Source organism: Cyanistes caeruleus, chromosome 6 (assembly GCF_971803275.1).
Source record: "Cyanistes caeruleus chromosome 6, bCyaCae1.hap1.1, whole genome shotgun sequence".
Classification (NCBI taxonomy): domain Eukaryota; kingdom Metazoa; phylum Chordata; class Aves; order Passeriformes; family Paridae; genus Cyanistes; species Cyanistes caeruleus.
The window spans coordinates 26120997-26134861 of NC_141706.1; the positions used below are offsets into that span (position 1 = coordinate 26120997).

The 13865-nt window shown below is 36.2% G+C and overlaps 1 long non-coding RNA gene across 1 annotated transcript in view; it reads right to left on the reverse strand.

The window, feature by feature from the left end:
• LOC147652536 (uncharacterized) overlaps nucleotides 1-13865 on the reverse strand; it is a 35840-nt gene that overhangs the window by 21643 nt on the left and 332 nt on the right. The gene's annotated exons all lie outside the window — the stretch shown is intronic.

The following is a 13865-nucleotide window of genomic DNA, read 5'->3' on the forward strand; positions in this document are numbered from 1 at the left end:
GTTGAAAATACATTATTTTTTGACGATAAGATTATCGTAGCAAGCACACACCTCAAAATACCAAAGAAGTTTGCACTGGTGGTTATTGCCGATTTGCGTCAAATTAAACGCCAGACCTAAAGAACTCACCACCTATTATAGGAATACAGTTAACATCTGAAAACATTTTTATCCAAAATGCCTTTGTGTACTTACAGTGGATCCTGTTAGACTGAGCTTTGAGGATGGGAAACTTAGGAGACTGGATCAGACCAAAAGATCATCAAAGGTACTGTAACCTGCAAAGCCAGTAGGTTTCCAATAATGGCAAAGAGAATTATCAGGGATGTGTGGAACGAAAATATTATAAACTCAGAAAATGCCAAAAGTCCTCTTTTTCCTTCTACAGATTCCTGATTTCCAAAAGGCATTTTTTTAGGGACTTTCTGATTCTCCCCCTCAATGAGGATGTGATAAACATTCTGACATCATGTTCACTGAAACTGATGACAGAAAAAAAGCAAAACCTAGGCTATAAATGGAAACAAACTATTAGTGTTAGGATAGAGGAATTGGAGGAGATCTCACATATTTTTATAGAGCCCAAACACTGTGGGAGAAAAAGCCTTATTGTCAAGATGCAACCTTGTTTATTTAACCCTGGGGAACTGCCATCACTTTCTCAGACTTATTTAGTAACGTGAGCTCCATATGTTCCAAAGTGAATTCTGTCAAGATGCAGTGTTTATGAAGCTTGAACAGAAGGGACTTTTCAAAAGCTGATATATGGTGAAAAGAAGTTGATTTTTGTGCCACATTGTTATAATGAAACCTATTTGGAATTAAGACAACTTTAGTAAATCTAAAGTGTATGAGATCATTGCTATAACTAATAACAGCATTGTCATTATGAAAAGTATCTAAAAGAAAGGGAAGTAAAGGGGAAAGGTGAGATTGGAGCTGTGAGCTGTACAGCTTTATCTACCTTTAGCCAGAGTTTATAAACATTTGTGAAAACAAAAGCCATAGAAAAACCTATACTCCTTCCATTAAAATGGCAAACATGCCATGTCCCAAGGCTTGTTTCTTAGCTAAGAAAGAAAGCAGTGAGGCCTGCTAAAAATGGTGGAGACACCAGACAAATGAAGACCTATTAAAATTTTCAAGGCTATAGATGAGTGACAAAGGAACAGCAAACACTGCAGCTATAGAAAATTAAATACTTCAGTCAAGGGAAAATAAAGAGCGGCAGACAGATGAGTGAGTAGATATGTATAAGCAAAAGGAAGATCTAAAATGGTGCAAGAACATCAGTATTTAAGCCATTGGAATGGAAAACATGTACAAAACTTCAAGCACACACAGGGAAATAGCAGCTGTAGACAACACAGTCTTTTTCTTCCTTCTGTTACGGAAAGAGAGTAGCACAACCTAACTTATACACCAGCTGTAGGAACATGTAATCACAATCAGAGTCCCATTTCATTCATCAGTGGTCATTAACAGTTTTACTTCCGTCTTGTTAGCTCATCAGAAGCATCCAATTTTAATTTGCCAAGGACTGCAAAGACCAAAAAGAAGTGCCTATAGGCTAGAGACTTTTTAATTTTTTTTCCTGTGAATAATATATCATGTTCTACTTGGTTTCATTAGGGTGGTTTTTGAGGCACATGCTTATAAGAGTAATATGCAATACAGTATGACTGGAGTCATTACAAGAGCTTATACATGAACTTATGGTGTCATGTGGTCTTTTGTTATAGCACTGAACAAGAAAGTCTTCAAAATTGGTCTGATATCATCCAAAGAAATCTGCATTTTTGGTTCTTCTATAAAATGCTCAGGCTAAATTCTTTTATGACTTGAGGAAGAGGGGAAGGGTGCACTCAGTGGCAGAGACAGGATGAATTTTGTTGGAATCTGTATTACATTTTGTGAAGATTTTGTAACTTTCAAGGCTGCTTGGATTACTAAATCATCTTGAACAGTTTAAAAAAAAAAATTGTTACGTTGATTGTAATGCTCCCAAGCTGATCCTGTCATATTGTGCATTAACTCATTCCTTCAAATTCATTAAGCAAAATCCACACCTAAAGAGCTGATGATTTTTACTGTCTATAAAGTATATTAAGCATATAAAACACATTAAGATTAAAAATTGATTCCACCCCTTTCCTGAGGTTTGGATCTACCTATGACTGTTTACCCACATTTACCTTGACCTCTACAGTGGGAAAAAAATTACAAAACAAATTTTCCAAATTCTATAGCCCAAGGATCTCCTCTGAGTTTTTATAGTGGACTATGTCCAGTATTCTTATCTTGATTTTTTTGGGAATTATCTTTACTTTTTTCTTCACATTTCTTAGTGTTTAATTTGTGAAGAGATTTGGTCTCTTACTGCTGTCCTAGTTTTTGTTACAATTCTGCAGTTTATCTGCTGTAAATGAAAAGCAGCAATGTGGACTCATGCATTTATGTACAAAAGGCTACCTAAAATTCTCACAAGTACATCAAAGAGCAATACCTTAAAAACCCCAACAAACCAACCCAACCACAAAAACATTTAGTCGCTACAAGGTGCTCAGCTAAAATTTCATTCTAAATAAGTTCTATTTTCAGTTATGAATCTGATAAATGAACTTTCCAGAACCATATATTAGGCTAGCCTTGAGTGTTCAAACTTAAAAAAAACCTAACCCATTCATTAAAATTGATAAAAATAGATACTGAAGAAAGTACGAGTCAGTCAAACCAGTATTAAAATATGTAAGATTGTCTAAAAAAATTAATTCAGAAAGGAATGAAGATTGGCAATCTGAAGGGATTACCCTGTCATCCACCTATGCTTATTCAAATCTTCCTCATGACTGAAACAGTCATGTGCTTGTTCAGACTTCATTTTGAGAAGTTCAGGCAGGTGATGAGGAATGGGACTATCTGATTATTACAACCAGGGGTAGCAGTAAATATTTCTATTAAACTGATGCATTTTTTACTGGTAATGGTCTCGGACTAATAAATAATGGGAGTATACAACATACCATCACAGATCACATTAGCATGGTTGGAAAATTTCCATAGTGAACAGCTGAAGAAGAGGTATAAATAGGAAGTAAAAAAATCCAAGTATACTAGTGAAGAAAATTTTTTCCTGCACCCTAGAAGCTTGTTTATTAAGCATACATTAAACATATTAAACATAAATTGTCTAAACATGTGGGAGGTAGGGGCAGAGAGAAATGAAAAAAAAAAGAGAGAGGGGAAATAGACATAAAAGCTAGAATTTATACTTCAATTTTCATTCTGCCTGATGTCTAATCAACTTATGCAGCACTCCTTCCAATGCTCTCAGAATAACAAAAGGTATCCTTGCCAGTGAAAGACAAATAGGGTTACAGGTATGAGGTACAGCTAAGGTGTTATCCTGTTCAACAAGGCAGTATAACTTCAGATCAGTAGGGCTTAATATTATCTGATATGAATTGAGAATTTCTCCAATATGTGGCTTTGTGCATTGCCTGAATACGAACCATAAGTTTGCATGAAAAGCCTATTGTCCTCACAAAGATGTTCCTCTCATCATCCACATTTCTGGCTTCCAACCGTAAAGTTGAACACTGACAGAGTTCTGGGATCTTAATATCTGAGAGAATCTGAGGGATCTGAGAGATTATGGGGATTCAATTGGTCCCAAATGGAGAAAATTAATTGAAATGAAAAAAAAAGTAAAGATAAATATTGTTTGTCAGGAGGAAGGATCCTTGAGTCCTGCTAGACCCACCCCAAGAAAGAGCTCTCTCTGACTTGCTGTTACATAATGTGTGCAGCTCTAGTACTGTGCTTAAACAGGTCTTTCTGACTCCTTTGAAGCAGGCCTCTATCATCTTTTCATTAGAGAGCTAATTTTTCATGGATGCCACTTGCCATCCTACACATTCTGCTCAATCTAGTAGAAAATATGGCCCTGAATTTCAGTTTCCTCTTAGATTTAGGCAATAAACAGTGGTGGATACTTCTGCTTTCTGTCTTGGTTTAAGACCTTTAATTGGAATTATCTTTAATGATTCTTGGCATTCAGTAGACATCATTAAAGTGCACCCTTCTAAGACCAACAAATTAATTTCAATTCCAGTTCTCCATTTTCCTGTTTTCTGTTATCTTCTTCCACTTGTTAAATTGTCTCCTGACACAGCTGGTGTAAAGAAGAATTAATTTTCCAGATTTGGCACTGATATGAAGAGGTTGGAAGTGCAGACATATAATTTTTGAAGCAGTAGTGAAATTCCAGCTCATTGCCAACTCTAATAAAGGGTTATAATTTACAGACATGCAGAATGAACTTGAAAAGACATAAATGACACTGAATACTTCATAACTGAATGGACAAATCGTGATAACCAAGTGACAATAGAAAACCTTTGTAAGCATTATGAGAAAACCAAACTACGTGACAAATGACATAGAACTTGGGTTGTTAAACTTCCAAGAGATCTTGGAAACCAATTATTCAAATTCAGTTCTCGAACAATGGGCTCACCTTATATGGCTTTATGTGCCTGTCACTATTCCCATTTTTTCAGCAATCTAATTATAGCTTAAAGACTTTTTTCCCATACTGGAGAAGCATCAGGGTGTAGTTAGTCCATGGACTAACAGTAGGGCAGGACACCGCAGCAAGATGTGTATTTTGGGATGGGCAAATCACCCTTTATACTCTGGGAACAGACAATTGGCTTCATATGAAGGATTTCAGTAGGAGCATTATTTTCATTGAGCTCCCATGCAAACTCACCCAGAAGTTGAAATGTAATGTGGGTTTATCATTTAACTACAGTAAAACTTCAAATGAATACTTTAAAACTTTTCCTGAGCCTTCATGGCTTGAGGGAAGCTCACTTTAAAACACAAACAAAAACCTCCCCATATTGCACCTAGGTTTTATTTTGGTGCAAGGAGTCACTCTTCACTCTGTGAGAGCTATAAGCAGTGTTTATCTTGCAAGCTTGGAATCTTACTCATTCATTTGTCTCCATTTATTTCTTATATCCAGTTTTCAGATTTTTGCTTATATTGCTCTAGTTTTTCACCTAAATTTCCTCAATTATTCACTTCAAATGACACAGAGAACTCTACCATTAAAAAAAAAATTAAAAAGAAATTTGAGAAAAAAAATCAAATGACACAAAGAAATGTTGATAAAAGAATACTTCCAAAATCACAAATAATGACAATATGTGTCTGGAATACTTTATCATAAAATAATGCAAATCAAAAAGAATTTTCCTTTTTATTTTTCTTTTTTGACAGCAGATGTTGTGAACATTAAAATATGACAATGAATATATAGGTACACATATTGAATGAGCCTCTGGAATGACTAGCAATTCTGAGTTGTAGGGAATCTACTCATGAAGAAATCAAGTTTATTGACTTTGAGGATATCACAGAGTTAGCTTTGTCAAGTTCATGAAATGGAGATGCTGAGTCAGAATATGATTAATAGTTTAGTTGAGTTATTCAACAATTAACATATACTTTTCCAAAGGGGAGATTCTTTTTTTAAAAAAACTTAGAATGCTGATTAGAAATATGATGAAAATTCCAATCAGCATGCATCTGATTTGTTTGCTTGTTTGCTTTGATGAAATGGTATTTTATTTGAAATCAAATATACACTGAAAGAAAATAATGGCGATCTTAATGGTTTGTTTCACCTACCAGAACTTGTTAGCCTAGCTTTGCCAAGTGTTCAATTGGTTTGTTGGTTTTAGAAACTGATGAACATTTATGTAATGTTCACATAAATGAGAACTACAAGGACAGAATTATTTCATCTTTAACAGATGTCAGTGTCTCAGAACTAAATCCTGTTTATTTACAGCATATAATAGCAATGTCTTGCAGTCTGGCTTATGATCTACACTAGTGTCTTCAGCTGTCTGCTGAATATTTAGCCTTGCCTTTGCTATCGTATCAGTAAATATACACTTTTAAAATTCAACTGCTGAGACAGACTTTGATTTTAAAATAAATACTTTTTTTCATTCAGCTTTGGTATTAGAAAAGCTGAGAGATGACATCTGACAGGAGTTTCACAGGACATGTACTTTTAAAAGAGGTTTCACAGGACACGTGCCTGCCAAAGACTAGGAACAGCTGTCCTTTTGTGATGCTAGGGAGAAATTTGGAGATCACAGAATGACAGAATAGTCAAGGTTGGAAAGGGGCCAAAGGTGGCGTCATCTGGTCACACCTCCCTGTGCAAGCAGTCTTTTCAGGATACACTGCCCAGGACTGCATCCAGATAGATCCTGAATATCTCCAGTGGGGGACACTCCATCGTCTCTGGGCAGTCTGTTCCAGTGCTCATTCACATGCACAGTAAAGTGGTTCTTTCTCCTGTTCAGGTGGAAGTTCTGTGCATCAATTTCTGCCCATTGCCTCCTGTCCTATTTCTCAGCAGTACCCAAAAGAGCCTGGCTCCATCCCTTTGACAGCCTCCCTCCACATATGAACAAGTCAGTCTGGTTGGTGCCATTGCGCTTGCTGTACGACTTGTCTGCTGTATGACTGCTTCAGAATGATCTTCTGGATTTAGTTGAAGATCAAGTATGCTTTCCTGGGAGAAGTGGTAAAGAGGGAATAATTTCTCAAAGAAAGCCTCCTATTTCTGTGCAGGTTAGTTCTGCAGTCTTGCAAAAGTCTTGGTGATATATGAGCACCAACCTTGAAGGTCTTTCTGAAGAAGCACATAGTGAGAGCTGTAATGAAGGGGTTAGCCTACATGTGTAGAGCTATACAAGTAGGAGATTGAAAGATGATGTTGCATATCTGCTCTGGAAATACCTTTCTTTCTCCCTGGTGCAATGACCTGAAAAGATTTTCAGGAATGTAATTTCTCCATCTGACATCTTTGAGTGCTTCCTTCTGTGTAATCAGGGGAGAAGGATGCTTGCCCTTGTGCAGCTGAATGGTGATGAAAAACAGGCATCTAGTCTGGACATGGTGTGTCACCTAATTTTGGCCTACTACTTTTAGTCAGACAAATTGTACCATAATGAAAAAGGAAATAAAATCTGGGAGTCTTATGAGCTTTCCCTACTGCTCTGCATACTAAACAAAGCACAGGCTAAAGCAGATGGTGGGTATTTTAATGCCTTCACAAGTCTGTGTATCTAGGGAAAAGAACTCCTCATCACTGATAGTTTCTGAGTAAGTTTAATAATTTCTATTGAAGTTCTCACAACAGATCTAGAATCCAGGTTTTGTTAGTTTTTCTTTCTCTTAGTGCTTGTGGGTTTGTTCGGTTTTTGTTTTTGTTTTTTTTTAATTTTAAATCTAACACATGTTTAGGGAAAAAAAAGTTCCTTGTCAAGAAAATGTACAGCTTTTATATTTTTTCCTGAAAGCATCTATTTTAGTTAAACTGTCAAAATATGCCAATCTCTTGACAGCCAGAAATTATGTGGGTGTCCAATATAAGGGAAACTATTTTGTTTTCAATTGTGGCAGCATCTGGAGGAGTGTCCAATCTTATACACCGCTCATGCCTATCTAAGTTAAAGAGCTGCCAGCTGGATCAAACTATGCACATGGGCTTAATTTTCTTTACTGCTGGAAACTGAAGAATTCCACTGGAGCAAGTCATGTCTGAACAGTGCTTAGTGCTACTCACTGGGGTATGGTGACAGCGTCATAGTGTTACAATACAATGCACTTCACTGAAAGCTCTGATTAATAACATTTGGCTGATTCTTTTTAAAGTATTTGACCAGGCAATTGTTGCCTAGTCAGATCAATTTTTTAGAAAATCAAGAGAAGAATTATACCGCATGTATAATTCATCCCGAACCCTTTCATTATAAATACTAAATATCTGCAATTTATGTTGTCTATATGTTGCAGACTTTTGTCTAATGACTCTCTGGCCATGGTAAAACTAAGCTACAGTTATTGGAAAATCAGCTGAGCTCTCAAAAATGTACCTACCAGACAAAGTCTACTACAGAAAACTTTCAGACTAAATGATGAATGTATTTTACACTAGTTAACTATTGAAGAGTGTCCAATGGAAGGCAATAAGGATGGGAAGGGCCTTGAGGGGAAGCTGTGTGAGGAGCAGCTGAGGTCACTCAGTCTGTTCAGCCTGGAGAAGACCGAGGGGAGACCTCCCTGAAGTTACAACTTCCTCATGAGGGACAGACACTGATCTCTTCTCTGTGGTGAGCAATGACAGGACCAAAGGGAATGGCCTGAAGCTGTGTCAGGGGAGGCTTAGGTTAGATATTAGAAAAAGGTTTTTCACCCAGAGAGTGTTTGGGCACTGGAACACGCTCCCCAGGGTCACAGCACCAAGCCTGGCAGAGTTCAGGAAGGGTTTGGACAATGCTCTTGGGCATATGGTGAGTCTCATGGGGATGTCCTGTGCAGGGCCAGGAGCTGAACTTGATGATCATTGTGAGTGTGAGAGAATGAATTCTCTGATTCTGTAAAATATTTTCAAATGTATCCAGTGACCTAGTGCATAGATGATGATTTTGTAAACCATGGATATACTAGGTAATCATGAAAAGAATCCCAAAACAAGGCTTGTGGTAGTGCCCCTTAAATGCCATGTGCACTCAACTTTAAACCTATACATATTAAAACAATTCTGATTTAAAGATGAAAAATCCTCAACTTGTATCCTTCTGGCTTTCCCTAAAATAAAACACTAAAAATATATTACAGTACGTATACTTTATGCGATAATGCATGCAATATGTTTTTTTCGTGATAGCAAAAGTTAAGGATGGTACTGTAAATAGTCAATGCATACAGATTTTTCCTCTACATTGGAATAATGAATGCATGAGAAGTTTCTCTTATTATGCTTGAATGATCAGAATATCATACTGTAAAGAACATAATTTATGCACACTTTTATTTGTTTATTAAAAACACAAGCCATTATGCATGCTTTAACAAGGAGTACTGTGCAACCTATTTCTTTATATTTCTTTGCTTGCCAATTATGCTTCAAGGGATGAGACTCACATTTTATCTGAAGCCTCATTAAATATGTTCTGGATGAAGCACCAGTAATAAATATGAAAAGGAAGGATGTGCTGCTCCCCTTCCCTCATCATCTTATTGCCTAGCATATATCACCATAATATTAAAACATTTAGCATGCAATACAGAAAATAAAGCTATGTACAAAGAGTGTTGCAGTAAGAAGTAGGAAACCCAACTCCAGTGAAACAGCAGACAACATCTAGAGTAGTTTATCTTGGAGAAAACTCTAAAAATAAAGGGGCAGAAAATATTCTGGTAGTACTGGCTGGTGACTCTGCAGGTGAACCTTTGTGGAAAGTTTCTTGCAATGATCTACCAAAAATGGGGATTGATTTTCAGACTTGATTTTGTACCAAAGTTTGGAGGCCATACACAGTGTTTGGAGAATGTATTTCCCTGTCTTTTGGACAAAATCCACTGCTCTGCTTTGCTCTTTTTATGTCCCAGAGGATGCTTGACAGGGAGCTTGACATTAGGGGCAATTGCCCCTAATGCTTTGCACTTGTCTGATAGACCTGGCTCTTCCTCGCAGCTACTCACAAAGCCCACTGGTATGCTGGACTATAATAAACTCCTTTTCTTATTCCAACTTACTGCTCATAGCTTTAACCCATGAGTGAGATTTCCAGTGATTAATATAAGACTCAGCATAACTTTGAGCTGTGAACCATTTTTTATCAGTCTTGTATCTACCAACAGATTAACTGGCTGATGTCAAATCAAGATGGGGTCCAACTGATTTTTTAGTCTGTTCAAACTGAAAGGTTAAGAAGACTCAGTACGGGCTTGCATTTCAAAAGTTTGCTTTTAAAAGTATTCATGAGAAATTACGTTTCTTTAAGACAACCTGGTAATTTGGAAAAAATGTCAAATTAAAATAAAAGCTTTATATTTTTACTTAGTACACTATAAAAATCGTGCTATTGTAAATTTTTCCTATCTATTCCAGAATCCTGATTTCTTTTGGAGTGACCGATTAATGACCAGTGTTCAGTTTTTTATAGTATTTCATGCAGTCCATGACAGAATATTGAGGAGACAGACCACAGACACATCAAAAGAATGGTGTTGTTGGTGCATTTATGATAAAACATAAGTTTCTGCTGGAAAATATACTGGTGCAATCCATTCATATCACATTGGAAAACCAGCTATCAAACAGAAATGTCATTTTTTCAACACAAAACAAAACTCCTGTGTGTTTCATTTAGGAACAATTTTGTCAGGTTTTTCTTTTTTTTTTTATAGTCATATGAATTTTCCTTGGCTATCTTTCACCTGCTTATAAACTCTCAATCCTCCAGGTGACACAAAAATAATAAGAAAAGATTTTGAACCAGAAGACAAAAATAATAGATTATCAAAAATGAAGCTGTAGAATGAAAGAAACAACATAAGGCCTACATTGCCAACATGCCATGTAAGGCCCAAATAGCATTTAAAAGATCAAAAGCTTGAGCTGCCTCCTGCTTTGTGTTTGCATATTTTTCATTCTTTTTGAAGGTGCTCACCTACAGAAGTCAAAGTCATTGCAGATAATGTAGATAAAACAAGGATTCAATAAATTTCAACCTTGTTCAAGTAGAGTAGCTGGTTTGAGAGATAAAAAGTATGGGAATAACCAAATGAGTAGCAGTAGATACATATTCTCTACTGTATTTATCCAAAAGGCTGAGATCCAACATTTATTCCTAAATGAAATTAAACAATTTCAATTTAACAATTACCTTCAAACATTTGTCATTTAAATGCTTGAATATTTCGTAAGACAAATTATCCATATCTGTTGGAAGAAATTCTGAAAACCAGGTTATACCTCTTCACGTTCATTAACTCTGAATCTAATACTGTAATATAAATCATCTCCAACCTAATTTTCAGGAATAGAATTAAATATTTAAAAAAAATAAAAAAAAATCAATTCTTATGCAGCCAAAAATTGCATCCAGAGCTACCACAACTGCTATTGTTAGCGAAACCCATCTATCTTCCAGAATCTCAAATCACTTTTAATTAATCCAGATCCTGCAAGATAAATCCCATTACAGCTGACACTTTCTATTTTATCCCATGCCTTGTATGAAATATTTCTACTAATAATGTTTCTGACATTTCCTCTTTGAATTCATAGTTTTTTCCTTAAGTGAAAAACAATGCTCCTGTTTGTGGTCTAGATCTTCCTGTTATCATGAATTTATCACATTATTAAAATCTTCAGTTGATTGTTTGTAATTGTTTGCAAAATACTGGGGTTCAAAGGAATGGCTGACAAGATTTTAGTACCAGATCTGATACAGCCTTTTAATGGGTCAACAGGGACACACAGGATTCTCCTGAACTAATTTTATCTATGCCTAATCATTGCAAAAAGTTGTTTCCATAGGCTTTACCTCACTCATACTAAAGCAGTAATTAAAATGGAAAGAGCCATTTGAACATGTCTGCACTAACTAAAAAGAAAATTTCAGACACAATATTAGCTATATATGGTATAAGCAAGCATACTGCTTACACAGCTGGAGTTAGAAGAGGTGAATTATACCTGCAGTGTCTAGATGAATACTAACAACAAAAAATCTTCAAGTGAGGAACTATTCACCAACTACATAAAAAGCCAGAAACGTAAGTCTTAGCACCAGATCTGTTGCAATGGCTGGACTTTGTCACTGGTAGCAATTAATTTTGTTCTTCCTAATTTCTGAAACAGTAAGGTGTCAGCCATATGAATTGAAAAAAAAACTTAGAGGCAAAAATGTTAATTTAAAGGAATAAAATGAGCCTATATAAAAGACACTTGACTATCACTATGTATGAAAACAACCTAAAATTTGTCTTTACTCTGAAAACTAAAATACCATCAATGACCTTGATTAAAAATGGTGATTTGGAGCTCTCAGAGCTTTGAAGAAAAATGGAGTTTCATATGAGAATGGGTGTCATATTACAAACACGTAACACATATTTTCTTCTGCTGTTATTTACATTGTACTGATCATCCATAGGCCAGCCATCTGTGATGTAAGCAATACTATTCAGATCACTGAATAAGATTCCAATTATTTTTCTGTGCAGAATGTTTCCAGAGTTTCTTACAATCACACTGAATATTCTCACTGGGGTGTGGGTTTATTGCCCTGATGTACAGTTTGCTTTCTGAAATCTTAGAAGAGTAAAACAAAATAGCAAATCTCCACACAAACATGAAATAATCGAAGACATAAAAGTAAGTAACTATGACTGATAAAATTCTGCACATCATTCCCACTAATATTTTCCATACTGTGCTATGAAATGAAGTATTTTTCATTTAATTTACCAATCAATAGAAAAAATTCAGACCTCTGTAAAGCAGAGTGAAATTGGATTTTGATGAAGAATGATGCAGAGAACAATGCTACTTGTTAGCTTTGAGGGAAAATAAATTAATTACTTTTATTCAGAAAGATAGTAATAAAAGTCTTCAAGAACATCAGCTGCCTAAACTTCCAGTCATAGATTTGAAGTGAGTTTAAAAGCTTTACTAAAGCAGAGACTGAAGAAGGTCCAGAGAGTGAATTGTCAGCATTATGTACAGCTCTTTCATCTTCACATTAAAAATTTATTGCATTTACAAGCCATGTGGTTTGAAAGTATCTTTTCATGGCTGATTAAACTTTATTTATTCTAAGAGGGATAAGTGTCCAGTGACTCGATGAAAATTAATTAACTTACTAATTTTATTAAGGTGGAATTTGAAGACAAGTTAATTGTGAAAAGAAAAAAATATGCTGACAGTGATGCTGAGACTTTAACTGGAACTCCTACCGTGGCTCTGGCAGGAGGACAGTGTGGGTGGTGCCTCCTTCTCCTGAGCATTCCCACTGTTCCGTGGCCACAGAGGGGATGCAGATGCAGCAGGAGCCAGGGCACTCAGCACTGACTGGTCCACACCTTGTCCTTCTCACTTGTGCCTGCAGAGGAAGCCTCAAGGAAGCAGCACCCTTCCACAGCTCCCACAAGTCTCCCTGAAGCAGCTGGATTTATCCATCACAGCATAAAGCATGTGTATTTCCCCATCTCCTGATGGCTGGCTCTGCACATGGCAAGTCACTTTTTCTAGCATTCTTACCACACAAGGCTCTTGCTTTGAACTAATAGATTAAATAAGAGCTTTGTGTGTTCAAGCATTCTGCTGAAAAATATCTTAAATATTGTTTCCCTGGGACATGTTCTGATTCTTGACTGCTTGTGATTCTCAGCTGATTTATTATTTATACTACACCTTCAGCATGCAATAGTAGCACACAAATGTTTTGCTCTTATTTGAACACCTGTTTAACCTCTTACATTACTGTAAACTTGAATGTTACAATGAAATAAAGGAAAACACAAAGACACGAAGTAGATGACATCTTGGGATAACAATTCTGCAGCACTGAATGTAGAACAGAGCACTTGATACACTGTCCTAAGGACCATGTCAACACCAATAAAAATAAATGGGACATTGAACTGCGGCATGGACTAACGTCACTGAGTCACCTCTCTCAGGTTATCCCTTGGAAAAAAGCTTTGTTTTCCCTGGAGATGGAATATGGAACAGGAGTCCTGTCAATCCATCCCATTATTATTTGAACTGGAAAAGATTTTTTTAATTTCTACATTCTTCTAAAAAAATTATATATCTTACTGGCTTCTTTTTCTAAAAAAAAGAATTGAAACACTGAGAACCTACACATTTTTGGCAAAGCATAGAGTGTTGCCAAAAGAAAATGAGAAAAAATTAACCACTGTACCCTTCAACCTGTTAACAGTCAGGGCTGAAATACTGCATTGCTTCAGTGATT